Raw genomic sequence first — 17,547 nt, forward strand, 5'->3', positions numbered from 1 at the left:
GAGGAGGTAGGGAGTTCCCTCTCTGGGAAGAGCCTGGGGAAGGCAGACAGAAGGAGGTCACAGGGACAGAATCAATCCCTGTGATGGGCCCTGGAAAAAAGCCATGGTGAAGGGCCAGCATTCCAGCAGAGAATGGAGCTGTGAGGACCTAGGGAGAAGCCCAAGGCTTGGGACCCAGAGCAGAGGCTGTGTTATGCTCAGACTGTAGCGAAGCAGAACAAGGGGCTCGGAGGTAAAAAGCAGCACAGGGAAACAGCAATGTGTATGAAGGAGCAGACATAGCTATTTCATACAGGGTCCCTAGTCCAGAACTCGGAGCAGAGGTGTGCCTGGATTCTCCTCCCAGCACGGAGAAAGGGGCATAGAAGCCCAGTGTAAGAATTATGGAGCCCAGAGCAGGGCAGAGGACTAAATCTTATGGGGAGGATGAGGAATAGTCCAAGAGGGGTCAGAGGATCTTTTTCATCAGGGCATTTTTTGACTCTTGTACTTTTACGTCTCCAACCTGGTCTCTCTAATATCTCTTATTGGACCAACTGCAGTTGGTGAGAGAGACAAGCTTTTGAGCTTACTCTTCAGGTCTGGGAAAACTTTTGTACATTTATTACCATGGATGAGCTGGGACTAAAATGTGACCTGGCCAGAGGGCTAAGTCCTGAGATGAGGTGGATCATCACAGGACGAGAGTTACCAGTGGCGGGGGTGCTACAGAGGAAAGAATGGCTATGCCAGCAGTTGGGGTGGGGTACCAACAGTGAGTCTACTAGAGCCATGACAGAGTTGAAGCCCTCTGGCTTAAACCTCTGTCCTATGCCAGTTTAATTCCACCCCTTTATGGCCACAGCTGCTGTCTGTCTTGTCTTGATAAGATCCATGTGTCAGTGGTTTTGAGTAAGAACAAGTCCAGGGACACCCATTTGAAGCTATATTGCCTCAAACAGTGTGAGGTGAACTTCAGACCCTCAAGAGGAGGTATCAGCTTCCAAGGCAGATCTACCCTCTTCTGCTCCTCCAAATTTGAGGCACCTCACTGCCACCTGCCCTTCACATGAAGCAGTTTTGCAAGAAGGTGGTCAGGGAAAGTGTGGGACCATTACTGAATGTGGGAGGCAACATAGTGCCAGATGATGTGGAAAAAGCTGAAGTACTCAATGCTTTTTTTGCCTCGGTCTTCACAGACAAGGTCAGCTCCCAGACTGCTGCACTGGGCAACACAGTATGGAGAGGAGGTGAGCAGCTCTCAGTGGTGAAAGAACAGGTTAAGGACTATTTAGAAAAGCTGGACATGCACAAGTCCATGGGTCCAGATCTAATGCATCCTAGGATGCTGCGAGAGTTGGCTGATGTGATTGCAGAGCCATTGGCCATTATCTTCGAAAATTCATAGTGATTAGGGGAGGTCCAGGATGATTGGAAAAAGGCAAATATAGTGCCCATATTTAAAAAAGGAAAGAAAAAGAACTCGGGGAACTACAGACCGGTCAGCCTCGCTTCAGTCCCTGGCAAAATCATGGAGCGTGTCCTCAAGAAATCCATTTTGAAGCACTTGGAGGAGAGGAAGGTGATCAGGAACAGTCAGCATGGATTCATCAAGGGCAAGTCATGCCTGACCAACTTTCTATGATGAGATAATTGTCTCTGTGGATATGGGGAAAGCGTCGGATGTGATATATCTTGACTTTAGCAAAGCTTTTGATCGGGTCTCCCACAGTATTCTTGCCAGCAAGTTAAAAAAGTATGGATTGGATGAATGGACTATAAGGTGGATGGAAAGCTGGCTAGATTGTCAGGTTCAACAGGTAGTGATCAACGGCTCAATGTCTAGTTGGCAGCTGATATCAAGCAGAGTGCCCCAGGGATCGGTCCTGGGACCAGTTTTGTTCAACATCTTCATTAATGATCTGGATGATGGGATGGATTGCACCCTCAGCAAGTTCACAGATGACACTAAGCTGTGGGGAGAGGTAGATACTCTGGAGAATAGGGCTAGGGTGCAGAGTGACCTAGACAAATTGGAGGATTGGGCCAAAAGAAATCTGATGAGGTTCAACAAGGACAAGTGCAGAGTCCTGCACTTAGGACAGAAGAATCCCATGCACCGCTACAGGCTGGGGACTGACTGGCTAAGCAGCAGTTCTGCAGAAAAGGACCTGGGGATTACAGTGGATGAGAAGCTGGATATGGGTCAGCAGAGTGTAGCTCTGAAATACGTTAATAGTGAAACAGTCGTAAGTTTACTATCTAAGGAGAAGCTTTAAGACCTAGTGAATAAGGACAAGAAGTGGAAACAACTGTTTACGTGTAAAACAAACGGTATAGCACACTTCTTAGAGTCAAAACCTAACAGGCTAAAATCCTTGTCTAAAGCAGCTTCTCACTTTCTAATGCTTCCTTGCACTGTCACGAACGCCCCTGGCTGGGATCCACTGCTCATGGATGCAAAAACTGCTGTCCTTTTTGTTCCCAGTGATGGATAAAGGGGAGTCCATTTACCTTCCTCTTACAGTCCAGTAAACCCGTTGAAATGAACCCCCAACCTAAGACTTTTCTCCCCTAATACTTGTTCTCCAGTGTATTCACCTCCCCTGTCAACCTGTTTTCCTGCTGACTTCACATGCAAATAGGGTGTCCATTGTGTTGGCTTTACAATGCTTCATTTACATCCGAGATAGCAATAGAGGCATAGACATGCTTTGGCTGGCAGAAAACTTGGCTTGTCCACGCTGCCTTGTTACAGATTATATACATATTGCAATTGTTTTGCACAATTTCTTATATAGTGTCAATAAATACATTGTACAATGATATTAATGAGCAGCATGTCATTGGCTTTCATTTGATACCTTACAAGACACTTTGTGGATAAGCACTATGAAAGCAGTGTATTGGGTGAGTGAGTTTGTCAGGCCTGATATGCGTTGCTGACATAGAATAGCAAACCCTTTGCTAGCTAGCACCAATGCGCCTCTGTATCATGTGCCCCCTGCTAAGTTTCTGCCAGCCAGTTTGTGTTCCCAGGGTCAGTATCACCTAAAAATTCTTGGTATTGTCAGGCACAGAAGACTGCCTCAGTACCAACCACCAGTGCAGCACCAAAGACCAGTACCACCTGCTCCCTGAATCAATGGACATCCCAGACCAGGGATAGGCATGATTATGGGTACAGGTCCTCCTCTTCCCATAAGGAGAGGCCCAAACCTTGACCATCTGGGGAACAAGTCACTAAGCCTGCTCACCTAACTGGCAAGTGAGTCTGGCTCAGTCTCTGACTTGGCCCTGAGCAAGCGCAAGCCTGAGGTAGTGCCCGTGCCTGAAAATGCTCACAAATGGCAGAGGCCAACATCAGTACTGGCATCAGCATCAACCCCTGTGCTGGCACCTGCTGGTTCTGTAACCACGTCTGCAGCACTGCCATAGGCACTGCGTCTCTACGCTCGGCACTGCTGTGTGTTCTCGCATTTTTGGTACTAAGGTAGCTTCAAAAGTCGGCACCCCCTCTCTGTGGCTACTCCTCATCTCCATCACCAGGACACACCCTTTCTTCTCCATCCAGCAGGGACCCTTCCTCTCTCAGCTCTTACAGGTCAGGTGAACGTCTCTCTCGTGTGCTACAGACCAGAGCTCTCATTTTAGAGCTCCAGTGCATTCATCTCCAGCATGGCAATGGCCTGCTTAGCTCTATCCAAATCAGCCTTTCCTTCAGCCAACCTCTTAAATGACCTGTTTCCTTTCCCAACCCCATTCCTCTCCAGGAGATAAAATCCACACCTCACCCATTTCAGAGGCCTTGTTATATTACCGAGAGAGGGAGTTTTGTTCTGTCTTTTTATTGCCATCCTGGGTGCTTCTAAGGGTCAAGCCATCTTGTCCCAGAGAATATCAAAAAGGGCTATGTAGGGTTTACAGTTTGCTATCAAATGGGAGATATACCGCTCCCTCCACATACTAAAGCTGAAGCAGCATCCCCATATTTGGAATTTGCAAGGTAGCTACGTGGAGTAATTCCCTTATTTCCTCTAAGCAATGTGCCCTTGATCTGGCCGCATGAGCAGATGCCAAGCTTGGTAGGTCAGCATTACAATAGTTTAGTTAGTGACAGTCAGGAGGGACTTCTCAATCCCACGTTCCAGACGGGCTCTGCTTGTCAGTCTCCTAGAGTTGGAACCACACAGCTGCAGAATTGAACAGGGACACCCCCAGAAATTTTTCACCTAGTACGCACAATGCATGGTGCCTCCGGGTTCCAGCCCAAAGTTTCTTCTCCAACAAAATCCTGTCCAGAGCAAGGAAACAAAACAGGATCACACACCGAGACCCATCACTGGGGCCTAGGCAGAGCCTGTCATGTCTGCCTCTGCTCACCCTTCAGGGCGCCCCACTGCCCCTCTCCCAGCTGGGTCCCTCACTCAGACTCTCACCGCAGCACCTCGTCCTTGCAGCAGCTCTTGGGGCTGACACTTAGCAAATCCTTTTGGCAGAGTGGAGGGGACACAGGCTGCTGGAAGTGCAGCAACGCCATCCAGACTCCCAGGTGAGCCCTTGTGCAGGTTCCAGCCCCATGGCAGGGGCGAGGAGAAGCAGCCCTGGCTACCTCCCTGCCCGCTCAGGTTTGGCCCCGGGTCCTTCCGTCATGATGTGGGGCAGCAGGGGCAGGACTGAGCGAGCAGCATTGTGATCTGGTGCATAGGGGTTGCAGTGCTGCTCAGGTTTGGGCCCATGACCCCTCTGTCAGAACTGGGGAGGGGCGGTGGGGCCAGACCTGAGCGGGTAGTGGACGTCGAGTGCTGCAGCTCCTGGTAGCTGCCATGGGGACAGCTCTGCCCCTGCCAATGGTACCCACTGTGCATCGCATGCGTACAGCTGTGGGAACCATGGACTTGAAGAAAGGTTACTCACCTTAGAGTAACTGTGGTTCTCGGAGTGGATCCCACAACCTACCCTATAGCCTGGCCTTTATGGAGTCCCCTTTATCTAGGCTTCTGAATGAATGAGGGAACTGAGGGATCCCTTTGTTCCTGTGGGGGGGCACAAGAACATGCCCAATGCAGGCACAGCCCAGCACACCCTGCTGTTCAAAGACTGTGATCTCCCGTGCCTGGGGTGCATGTGCTCCTAGTGTGGGATCCATCCAGCTCAAAGAGATCCCATTACGCAGCAAGGTAGAGAAGTTCCTGAACAATTAGAGCCAGTGATCTGTTGGTGCCAGAAGTTGAATGTCTGTGGTAGACTGAAGGCCTCTTTCTGCTGTAGAACACTGTAGTTCTATTTGGAAAAACTTGGGAGGAGGGTGTCTGTGGAAGACTCTGTCCTCATCACTCCCACCATTATTGAATGTAGCAGGTATTTTTGGAAAGATCTCTGGTTTTCACAGTAACTTGAACAAATCACAAGCAATGGATATATCCAAAGGACCAGTTTCAGCATTTTTCCATTTCAAATATGCAAGGAAATAACTTATGTAGGTGTTAAAATTTGTCCTAATCTTCCCAAAATTGTTTCTATAAATATGGACTATCTATTAAAAGAAATTTTCAAGGATGTAGAGACGTGGCATCTCCTCCTTCTATTTACTGGGAAGAATAGAAGTAGCCAACATGAATATCTTCCCAAAAACGACTCACATCATTAGCCTATTGCCTTTCAAGGCCTCTCCCCTCCTCTTTGCTGAAATCAATAGGCTTAGTATGCAATTTATATGGGATAAAAACAGCCTTGCTTGTCATATAAGATCCTTAAAAATCTTGGGCAACTGGAGGCATGGGGTTGCCAGATTTGAATCTGTTATCTAGCATTCCAAATGTTGCGCCCTGTAAGGTGGTTCCCATCCAGTAGTTCTGCATACATTCTGGCCGGGTTTGAGATGGAAAAAAGCTTAGCTGTGCCATTTGGTTCCCTCTCTTCTGTTATATACCTTAAGAGGCTACCCACACCTTAAGGAAAAATCCAGTCTTTGCATCTACGTGGGGCATCCTGCAACGCGATACGATGATTACAGCATCCGATCTTACTAATTATCTTCTCGTACCACTTTGGGATAACCCGTGCCTCAGGATCAAGGCCAAGGACAATTTGGATAGAGAAAGAATTCACAAAAATTAAAGATGTAATACAAGATGATAGACTGGCCTCCATCAATTACATGTGTGACAAATATCAGCTACCGCTGTCTCATGGTTCCTTCTTTCAGCTGCTGTGCTCAAGGATTCATGCAATAAGAAATATGGGAACAAAAGTCACTTTGCAGGAGTTATTTCTCGGTGGCTTAATGCTTCGCATTACCCCCTCCGTCTGTCGCAAAGCAAAATGGAAAAAAGAACTTGCCTGAATGTCAAAACAGAAACTTGGGAGGAATCTGGCTTCATGTGAAAGATCCTTCAACTGCTTTCTCCTTGCGAGTCTTCCAGAACAAGACATTAACCAGGTGCTACTGGACTCCAGAACGTTTGTTTAAGGCAAGGTTGGCGACACACTGTGAATGTCTGAGTTGCAAATAGCTACATGCCAACCTTCTGCACCTCAGTAATCTCTATACCTGTCAAACTTGCATGTGTTCTGCATTCATAGTTAGCGCTCTCTGTCTTTACTTCTCCAGGCTTGTGTGTTTTAGGGTGCTGGATGAGTCAGTGTTAACATTAAGAAATGGAACTTGCAGTAACTAATTTTAGTAGCCAGAAGAGTTATTCTGAGAAATTGGAAATCTGCAATTCCTCCCTCATGCACAGGCTGGCTTAGTGAGCTCTCTGCTATTGCATTAATGGAAAAAATGACGCTCTCTGACAGAAATGCTTGGAAAAATATGAGGATGTCTGGTCACACAAATTACTTTTGCAGTTTAGTATATATTAGTCCCAATACTCAAAGGCCATTTCTCACTTATTTATCTAGTTAGTCACTTTAATAATTGATGCCCTGCATGACCTCTATGAATTCGGGTTGGGAGGGGGGATTGTTTGTTTGTCTGCGCAATATTTATATTCCAAGTGATTTATTTTAGAATTATACAGTAAAAATGAAAAGTCAGTAATTTGTCAGTAACAATGGGCTGTGACGTCTGTATTTGTATGTCTGATTTTGTAAGCAAGTAGTTTTTAGTGAGGTGAAACTTGGGGGTAGGCAAGACAGCTCAGACTGCTGAAAGGGGCACAGTCATCTGGAAAGGCTGAGAGCCCCTGTTGTAGATTAGCTGCCTTGTGTTGAAATGTTTTAGACTCTCTACAGTTCCCTCTTAGCTCACAAAGGCAATTTAATGCCTTCAGAATGGAGTTTACTATGACAGGCAGTCACTGGCGAAACTATAAAGATAACTGCTAAACTGAAACTCATAGTATTGTCTAGGTTTTTTGTTCTCGTAGGCACACACACATCCTAATGAACCAGGTCCCCAGAAGTGTCCTAGACCAAGGTTGTTGCTTAACTGCATAAAGGAATAATATAAATCGCCCTGTACCAGACTTTAGGGGGGGCTACGAACACTTACACTGTTATGAATATAAAATGATGTTCAGTCTTCCCACAAGAAGCCTGCTGATCAAAGAGCCAAAATATTTTCATCCTCCCCTCCTCACCCACACAAAAAAAGTATAACACTGAGATTCTCACCACAGGGTACTCTTATGTAAATCTATGAATCACTCCTATAGACACCTTTCCATTAAGAAGTATAATTGACTTTGTACCATAAATGGAAGGTTTTTAATACAGACAGTGTTTTCATGGTCAAGTTCTAGATCCAGATCCTCAGCTAGTGGAATCAGCCTAGCTCCATTGATCTGAATGGCACTAGGCTGGCACACTCTAGTGGAGAACCTGGCCGCTAGTTCTGACAGAGAGTGTAAATGGGGGTTGTCGCTGAATATGCACTTTTCAGAGAAGAAGAAACATGGATCTGAGAAATTTGTTAGATGTCCTGCACTTGCAAGTATTCCATGGAGATTTATTTGTGTTCTTCTGATGCCCCTGGTACACCTATCTCGAAGATTTGACTATCTTTTTCACCAGAACTGCTTTGTTTATCATACCTGACAAATAACTCCTCTCATGTCAGACTGCAGGAGATCTTCTCAAATGCATCATAGAATCATAGAATATCAGGGTTGGAAGAGACCTCAGGAGGTCATCTAGTCCAACCCCCCGCTCAAAGCAGGACCAATCCCCAATTTTTGCCCCAGATCCCAAATGGTCCCCTCAAAGATTGAACTTACAACCCTGGGTTTAGCAGGCCAATGCTCAAACCACTGAGCTATCCCTCCTGGCCTCCCTCCTTATCCTTTAGAGCCCCTGCCAGTTCCATTTTCCAGCCCTGTTATTTCCTTACCTTTACACCATTCTGGGAATAGGGTTAAATGAATCTGGATGTTCCATCTTCTCCTGGCCCTCTTGTGTATTCATCACTTTCACTCTTTCTTAGAGAAAATTGTTACACTGCCAGAGTTTTATGCGAGGGAGAGCTATAGCAAGTATCTTTGGAATGTGGAATGATTACAACAGTTTTCTTACATCTTAAGTTTACAGACTAAAGACTATCTACATAATTTTCTGTAACAAAGCAAGCAAGTACGTCTTATTGCAACAAGTACGTACCACTGCAATCGTCAGACCACAACTGTTAAGATAGAGCAGCGGCTCCCCACCTTTTCTCTGCCGTGGCACACCTTGATGCCTGTCATAAATATAAAGGGAAGGGTAAACCCCTTTAAAATCCCTCCTGGCCAGAGGAAAACTCCTCTCACCTGTAAAGGGTTAAGAAGCTAAAGGTAACCTCGCTGGCACCTGACCAAAATGACCAATGAGGAGACAACATACTTTCAAAAGCTGGGAGGAGGGAGAGAAACAAAGGGTCTGTGTCTGTCTGTATGCTGCTTTTGCCGGGGATAGAACAGGAATGGAGTCTTAGAACTTTTAGTAAGTAATCTAGCTAGGTATGTGTTAGATTATGATTTCTTTAAATGGCTAAGAAAAGAACTGTGCTGAATAGAATGACTATTCCTGTCCGTGTACCTTTTTTGTAACTTAAGGTTTTGCCTAGAGGGATTCTCTATGTTTTGAATCTAATTATCCTCTAAGGTATCTACCATCCTGATTTTACAGAGGTGATTCCTTTACTTCTATTAAAAGTCTTCTTGTAAGAAAACTGAATGCTTTTCATTGTTCTCAGATCCAAGGGTTTGGGTCTGTGGTCACCTATGCAAATTGGTGAGGATTTTTACCAAACCTTCCCCAGGAAGTGGGTGCAAGGGTTGGGAGGATTTTGGGGGGAAAGACGTGTCCAAACTACGTTTCCCAGTAAACCCAGTTAAAGTTTGGTGGTGGCAGTGGAAATCCAGCGTCAAAGGATAAAATTAATTTGTACCTTGGGGAAGTTTTAACCTAAGCTGGTGAAAATAAGCTTAGGAGGTTTTCATGCAGGTCCCCACATCTGTACCCTAGAGTTCAGAGTGGGGGAGGAACCTTGACAACTGTTAAAATAGAGCAGCGGCTCCCCACCTTTTCTCTGCCGTGGCACACCTTGATGCCTTTACATATTTTGAGGAACACCACCATATTGTCTCCAGATGAATTCTTGCATATTCATGAGCCAATTCCAAATGGGGCTATTAGGGTTCAAATCAAAAAACCACGCTGGCTAATGTTAGAGCCTGATCTGTCTTTTGTGGCAGAATTAACATTAGTGGAAACTAACATTAACGCTAAATATAAGAATGCTGGACAAAAGTATGTTCAGTGGAGAAAGTGACACGCACTTGAGAATAATATTTTGGGATGACAAGCAATTAATAATTAATCATGTCTTCTCATTCCCAAAATAGTCTTCCCACTCAGAATACTGCCAACCTCAAGACATCAAAAATAAATGAGTCAGACACTAACGCATCAGAAGATTGGCCCCCAAAACTGTGGTTATTTACAAAGAGATTCTATTGTTTTTTCAGTCTGTCTGCGACTGGTGAATGGCCCCTGCCTGTCCCCAGAAAGAGAGTGTGTTAGTGCTGCCCAGGCTCCCAAATCAAATTGGCTATGAGGATTTGGCCCCCGCTGCAGGAGTTCTCACCCCCACATCTGCCCATCCCCTGTCCAGCAATGCATTCTGCCCCCCCAACCTCCAAATCAATCCTCTGCCCCTAGTCTCCAAATCAGTTCTTTCCCCCCAACCCCCATCAGTTCTGTCTTCACCTTTCACCAGTCCAGCCCCCACCTGTCCCCAATTCTGTCCCATCCAGCCCCCACCAGTTCTGCCCCCGCAGCTCCTCCACCTCACACTCAGCCCCCCTCCCAACCCTGGGGGGATGTAGCAGGGTCCCTGCTCCCCTTCCAGGCTACTCCCCTCCAGGGATGTGCTATAGCTGCAGGAGAGGGGGGGTGGCAGAGGAGCCAACCCATTGCTCACAGGAGGGCAGAGGGGAGGAGGGGGAGATTGAGCTCTGATTGGTTGCTGCGACATTATTGACATAATCTGGGACTGTATAGGACATTGTTGCAACCAAGGTTCTGTAGTGGCACCAAATCTGTTATAAAGGGGGTGTCCAGGTGTCTAAGACAAAGTTATGGTTTGCTGGTTATGATTATGCTATCTGTATGCATGTATCATTTTTTGTATTTAAAGTCATAAGTATTGGCTCTATACCGTCTGTATTTCAAATTTATGCTAGGCTTCTGGGTGACACCCCAGACAAGTTGGTGTCGGCTCTGCCTAGCCTGCTTGATGAGCCCATTAAGGTCCATCAGCTACACAAGTGACCCATTGAGAGAAGGTAGACACACCTTGTGACTCAGCAAGGTGTGCAGGGACATGCCTGTGGACAGAACTGTGAGGTTTTTCCATGCCATGTGATGGACAGCTTGCCTTTGGAACAAAGAAAGAAACACCACATGGCAAGAGACTATAAAAGGCTGATGCCTCATCTCCATCTTGTCTTCAATCCTGCTTCATACCTCTGGAGGAACTTTGCTACAGAAGCTTTGAACCAAGGACTGAATGACCCATCCTAGCTGGCGATGTTCTCCAGAGACTTGATTTGAACTTGCAGTTTATTCCATCACTGCTACAAGCCTGAACCAAGAACTTTGCCGTTACTGTATGTCATTGATTCCATTTAACCAATTCTAGTTATCATCTATGTCTTTTCCCTTTTATGAATAAACCTTTAGATTTTAGATTCTAAAGGATTGGCAACAGCGTGATTTGTGGGTAAGATCTGATTTGTATATTGACCTGGGTCTGGGGCTTGGTCCTTTGAGATCTTCTAGAGTACCTTTTTTCTTTTACTGGGGTATTGGTTTTCATAACCATTTGTCCCCATAACGAGTGGCACTGGTGGTGATACTGGAAAACTGGAGTGTCTAAGGGAATTGCTTGTATGACCTGTGGTTGGCCCGTGGGGTAAAACCAAAGTCCTCTCTGTTTGGCTGGTTTGGTTTGCCTTAGAGGTGGAAAAACCCCAGCCTTGGGCTGTAACTGCCCTGCTTTAAGCAATTTGTCCTGAATTGGCATCCTCAGTTGAGTCCTGCCAGAACCAGCATCATTACCGTTGTCCTGCCCCTGAAGGAGGTGAGGCAGACAGCCAATCAGAAGGGGGCTTCCCATCTTCATTTCCCCCTTCCCAGCCCCCACTCTGTAGGACTCACATTTGCTATCTTAATCTGGCTTTTGGGGAATGGAATGTGACTCAGGCATGATATTTGAAAGGGGCCACATCCCAGAGAGCAAACATACAGAATGCCATCTGGCTCTGACACCAATTAAAATACAAGGGAAAGATTTTTGTTCTCACATGGAGTTTTTCAAAAAATTGGAGTATGGAATTTGTATGGGAATCTGAAGTCTGTTTGCCATTAATAACATCATTTGGAACAAAAAAAAGGCCTGAAACAGAGTGCTTAATTCCTTAAAGGACACATTTTTAATTAATTGGAACTCAAATTAGTGGATTGATGTGTAAATTCTTAGAGAATTCAATTTGTACTCAAAGTACTGTAAGATGGGGAATGTTCATGTCACTTTATGAAGTAGGGGCCCACCAGTCAAGGTGTATAAATATGCAGTGTATAAATCCAGTGTTTAGAGCCTTATGACTTTCCCTGCATATCAAAATTCGGCCAGTGACCGGAGCATTAGAAACATAATAGCAACTGTTACCCTGCAGTTTCCTATAGGACTTTCAATGACATTTACTGCTGCTCATCTCCCTCACATTTTACAAACACTAACCCCTCACAGTGCTGCTGGGAGACAGGCAAATCTTATGCTCATTTTCACAGAGGCGAAGGAGTTAGGGCTTGCCCAGTCCCCAGGGTGGGAATCAGTGTCAGAGCTGATGTTGGAACTCAAGCTGTCTTAGTTAAGTCTCTGCTCAAACCACACTTCTTTTTTAGCTCAGATAATGCTCTGAAGTCAAGCCAGTCAAGCTCTGCATATCCTTAGGGAGGGTAGTGGTTTTTCAGTCTTCAGTCAGGTAAATGGCACAGCAGCTAAAAGGAGCCGTGCCTGTCTCTGTCAGAAGTTTGATGGTCGTTTCCTCTTACTCCCAAGGGCCTGTGTCTTTTAACATCATCTGACAACAAACCCACCGCAGTTTGAGAGGAACCAGAAAATGACCTTTTACAAACTACTCTGAAAGCAGAGGCTGCATTACCAAACTGGCATCGCTACAAACACTTCTACTGAAACTATTGATCTCTTCCTGCATAGGTTGCTTTGTGTACATTTTAAAATACTCATAGTACATTCTGGTTTTATACCCTGCTGTGCTGGCATATTCTTATTTGTCCCCTTGGGCCTTATCTTCTGAAATTTAACATCAGAGTTTTAATAGTCATAAGAACATAAGAATAGCCATACTGCGTCAGACTAAGTATCCTGTCTTCCGACAATTGCCAATGCCAGGTGCCCCAGAGGGAATGAACAGAACAGGGAATCATCAAGTGATCCATCCCCTGCCGCCCATTTCTAGCTTCTGGATCCTGTGCTCCAGTTAGGACTAAATCAATAATTCCCTCTCCAGGAAGATGTCATTTAAAGTGTCAAGAAACTTTATCTCTGCATCCCGCCCTGAGGTGATATGTACCAGTCAATATGGGGATAGTTGAAATCCCACATTATTGTTGAGTGGGTTTTTTTAATAGTCTCTCTAATCTCCCTGAGTATTTCACAATCATTATAACCATCCTGGTCAGGTGGTCGATAATGTATCCCTACAGCTATATTCTTATTATTAGAGCATGGGATTACTATCCTAGAGATTCTATGGTACAGTTTGGTTCATTTAAGATTTTTACTTCATTTGATTCTACACTTTCTGTTATGTATAGTGTCACTCCCCTTCCTGCACGACCTGTCCGCCCTTGAGATATATTCTTGCTAATCATGTGTGAACATGCTAAAAAATAGCCTCTCACTAACTGCACTCTGAGCCACTAATTAATGCAAGGCTACTTCCGGCCCCTAAATAAAACAATTATGGGGGAGAGGCTGGGACCCATGTACCCCTTGATGCCAACTGGCAGAGGGCATGGAGGGTTCATGGGTTACTACAGGAACTCTCTGCGTCGGACAGCTGCACAACAGTTCACCAAAGAATGGCATGTGAGGTCTCTACTGAGAGCCAATAGCCTGCTGGGTGCCATAATCATTGCAGAACGGCTGTACAGCTAATACTTAAGGAGTTATGTGGCCATACTGGGAGTTCAGGCAGGTCACCAAGAGGTGACATACATTGACACTGTTCCATTTACGCAGAGGGAACCAACACCTGTCTCCCTGTCTGGCCATTGGTGTATTGTAGGCTTCATACAGTACACCTATGTGCATATAGAGCCAGGTGCAAATTGCGATGAGGAAATCTACAGGCAGAAACAAAGAGCAGGGGGTGTCCAGCCCAGGCATAAAGACAAAGGGTTGGTTTTGTATATCTTGGAGTGCAGAGGGACACGCTGAAGCTGTCACCTGGGATGCAAACGGACAGCCTGCATGTCTCGTGAAAGGAGGGTCCTGGTCAGCCTGGGCACCACGTGCTGCCAGGACGCTGGATGAGCAGTACTGGATTAGCCATTGGTGTAACTCGTTAATAAGTCTAGGCTCTGGACTGCCTGTTATGGTTTTATTTGCTATGTACCCCTTTGTTTCCAACACCTGAATCCATGTGCTTTGTGAAATACACTTATGCTCGATTCCTCTAGAAACAGGTCAGAGCGCTGTGTGTTCAGCAGTGCGGTGAGTGGGGTGGAACGGGGGAAGCTGGGCTTTCCTGTTTCTTTGGAAGCAGCAAATCTGTGGATTTCCAGTGGCTGGGCACTCCAGGGTGATGCTCAGAGGCCTCGAGTTGGGGGTGCCTGTCGCTAACCTGCAGCATATCAATGGAGCCTGCGGTGGCCTGGAAGGCAGCGTGTTTGCTGTCTTCGGAGAACTGACCAACAGCGAGGGTTGCCAACTTTCTAATCGCAGAAGACCTAACATCCTTGCCCGGCGCCCTGCCCTGCCCCTTTTTGGGGCCCTGCTCCTGCTCTACCTCTTCTCTGAGGCCCCGCCCCCACTCATGCCATCTCCCCTCCCTCCGTTACTTGTTCTTCCCAACCATTACTCGCTCGCTCATTTTTAACAAGCTGGGTGAGGAGTTTGGGGTGCAGGAGGGGGTGAGGGCTCCAGCTAGGCATGTGGATGAGGGTTTGGGGTACAGGAAGGTACTCCTGGGCTGGGGCAGAGGGGTTTGGAATGTGGGAGGGGATGCCAGACTGAGGCAGAGGGTTAGGTTGCATGAGGGAGTCAGGGCTCTGGCTGGGGTGTGAGCTCTGGGTTGGGGCTGGGGATGAGGGGTTTGGGATGCAGGAGGGGGCTCCGGGCTGGGGTGTGGGGCCGAGGGGTTTGGAGTGTAGGAAGGGGGTCCAGGCTGAGGCAGGGGGTTGGGGTATAGAAGGGGGTACAGGCTCTGGACTGGGGGTGTGGGCTTTGGGCTAGGGACAAGGGGTTCAGAGTGTGGGAGGGGGCTCAGGGCTTGGAAAGGGGGTGGGGCACGGGAGGGGGTGCGGGATCCAGGAGGTAATTAGGGTGTGGGAGGGGTCTTAGAGCTGGGGCAAGGGGTGTGGGCTCTAGGAGGGAGTTAGGGTGTAGAAGGAGGCTCATGGCTGGGGCAGGGGGTTGGGGTTTAGGACGGGGTTCAGAGTGTGGGTCCTCGGTGGCACTGACCTCAGGTGGCTCCCAGGAAGCGGCCAGCATGTCTCTCCAGCTCCTAGGCAGAGACGTGGCCAAGGGGCTCTGCGCACTGCCCGCGCCTATAGGCACTGCTCCCACTGCTCCCATTGGCCCTGGTTCCCAGACAATAGGAGCTGAGAAGCCAGTTTATGCCTGGGAGACAGAGTGACATGCCAGCCACTTCCCTGGAGCCACGCTGACCCAGTCAGGGAGCCTGCCAGCCCCGCTCCAACTGGACTTTTGATGGCCCGGTCAGCAGTGCTGACCAGAGCTGCCAGGTCCCTTTTCGATCAGATGTTCTGGTTGAAAACCAGACACCTGGCAACCCTATCAACAGCAGGCCCAGACGAGGCTCCCTCATGCTCAGGGAAGGTGGTAGCCCAGTGCCTCACAGCCATGGGACCCCACAGGTCCCTTCTACTCAGTTTACTCTGGCCCTACATTGGACATGGCAGGGCAAGGGCACAGAGCTGAGGTTTCCCTCCTCCTGGTCTGGAACCCAGCCCACCCTCCCAAGCCCAAGATCACTGGGCTGAAGCAGAGGGAGGTCCCATCCAGTCTGGGACCAGTGCTGGAAAGCCCCTTTCCTGCCACCCTCACCAAGGTGTCTTCTATGGGGGTATGTCCCCAGACACAACCCCCTGAGAACAGAGCTATGGGCATGGGGACCCTCCTCCCACCCCAGAAGAGGACTCTATAGCAAAGCCCTCTCCTGGAGTGACAGCAGATGGGGCTCACAACCCCCAGATCTCAGGTGGGGTGGCTGGGTCCCCCCAGGACACCCTACTTCAGCCAGTGACAGTAGGAGCAGCAGCAGCCTCTCCCCTAAGAGCAGTGGGGATGCTGGAGTCATCTCTGCAGGCTTGTGAAGACATCACTGGAAAAGGATCCTTTGCAAGCGTAAGAACTTTCCACCCCCACCTCTCCATGACCTTTTTAAATGAAGGTGGCAATTCTGCAGAGGTTGATGGCATGCACCCAGGACAGAGCCCAACACACCCTGGGCAAGTGGGGTTTTCAAGCCCTGAAATCTTTAACATTGAACTGGGAGGGACCACATGCAAGAGCTAGAAACAGGAAACTAAGTGCCAGGAGACCAGGGTTCTTTTGCCAACACTGTCCCGACTCACTGTGAACTTGGACACATCACTTCTCTGCTCCGGGTCTTCATTTCCACTTCTACAAGAGAAGGATAAGAACACCCAGCTTTGGGAATTTCTGAGGAGCCGCTATCACTTGGGGATCAGCCTATCAGAAAGGGAGTCCTCGAAGCAAGAGACCACTCTTACTGGCTGCTGCAGTGGTCAGCTTCCCCATGGATTTTCCCCAATGCCGCTTAATTACCGGAGCAGTGACCCTGGCCCAGCACCCGGTTTGATCTTTGAGGCAGCTATTGTCATTGAGAAGCAATCATAAACTGCCATAACATGGGTATCCGGTTCATGCTGTAACGTGTAAAAACCTGCCTGTGTCTTTAAAAGATTTCAGAGTAACAGCCGTGTTAGTCTGTATTCGCAAAAAGAAAAGGAGGACTTGTGGCACCTTAGAGACTAACCAATTTATTTGAGCATGAGCTTTCGTGAGCTACAGCTCACTTCATCGGATGCATACTGTGGAAACTGCAGAAGACATTATATACACAGAGACCATGAAACAGTACCTCCTCCCACCCCACTCTCCTGCTGGTAATAGCTTATCTAAAGTGATTACTCACCTTACAATGTGTATGATAATCAAGTTGGGCCATTTCCAGCACAAATCCAGGTTTTCTCACCCTCCGCCCCCCCCCCCCCAAACTCACTCTCCTGCTGGTAATAGCCCATCCAAAGTGACCACTCTCTTTACAATGTGTATGATAATCAAGGTGGGCCATTTCCAGCACAAATCCAGGTTTTCTCACCCCCCCCCTTCCAAAAACCACACACACAAACTCACTTGATTATCATACACATTATAAGGAGAGTGATCACTTTAGATAAGCTATTACCAGCAGGAGAGTGGGGTGGGAGGAGGTATTGTTTCATGGTCTCTGTGTATATAATGTCTTCTGCAGTTTCCACAGTATGCATCCGATGAAGTGAGCTGTAGCTCACGAAAGCTTATGCTCAAATAAATTGGTTAGTCTCTAAGGTGCCACAAGTACTCCTTTTCTTTTTGTCTTTAAAAGGTTACTGAAAACCTGACAAACCACAGAGCCCTGGGCCACTCTGAAACTGGTGGCCTGCAGAGCAGATAAAGCCCTCTTGCGCTGCATGCAAGCAGGCCAATTTCAGCTGCCCCCGAGTTCTCCTCACAGGCACCGGGAACATTTCCTGCAGGCTGAGGGAGCTGCCAGCAAAGGCAGGATGGAAGGAATCAGGCTGAAT

Source organism: Chelonia mydas, chromosome 4 (genome assembly GCF_015237465.2).
Source record: "Chelonia mydas isolate rCheMyd1 chromosome 4, rCheMyd1.pri.v2, whole genome shotgun sequence".
In the NCBI taxonomy this organism is placed as follows: domain Eukaryota; kingdom Metazoa; phylum Chordata; order Testudines; family Cheloniidae; genus Chelonia; species Chelonia mydas.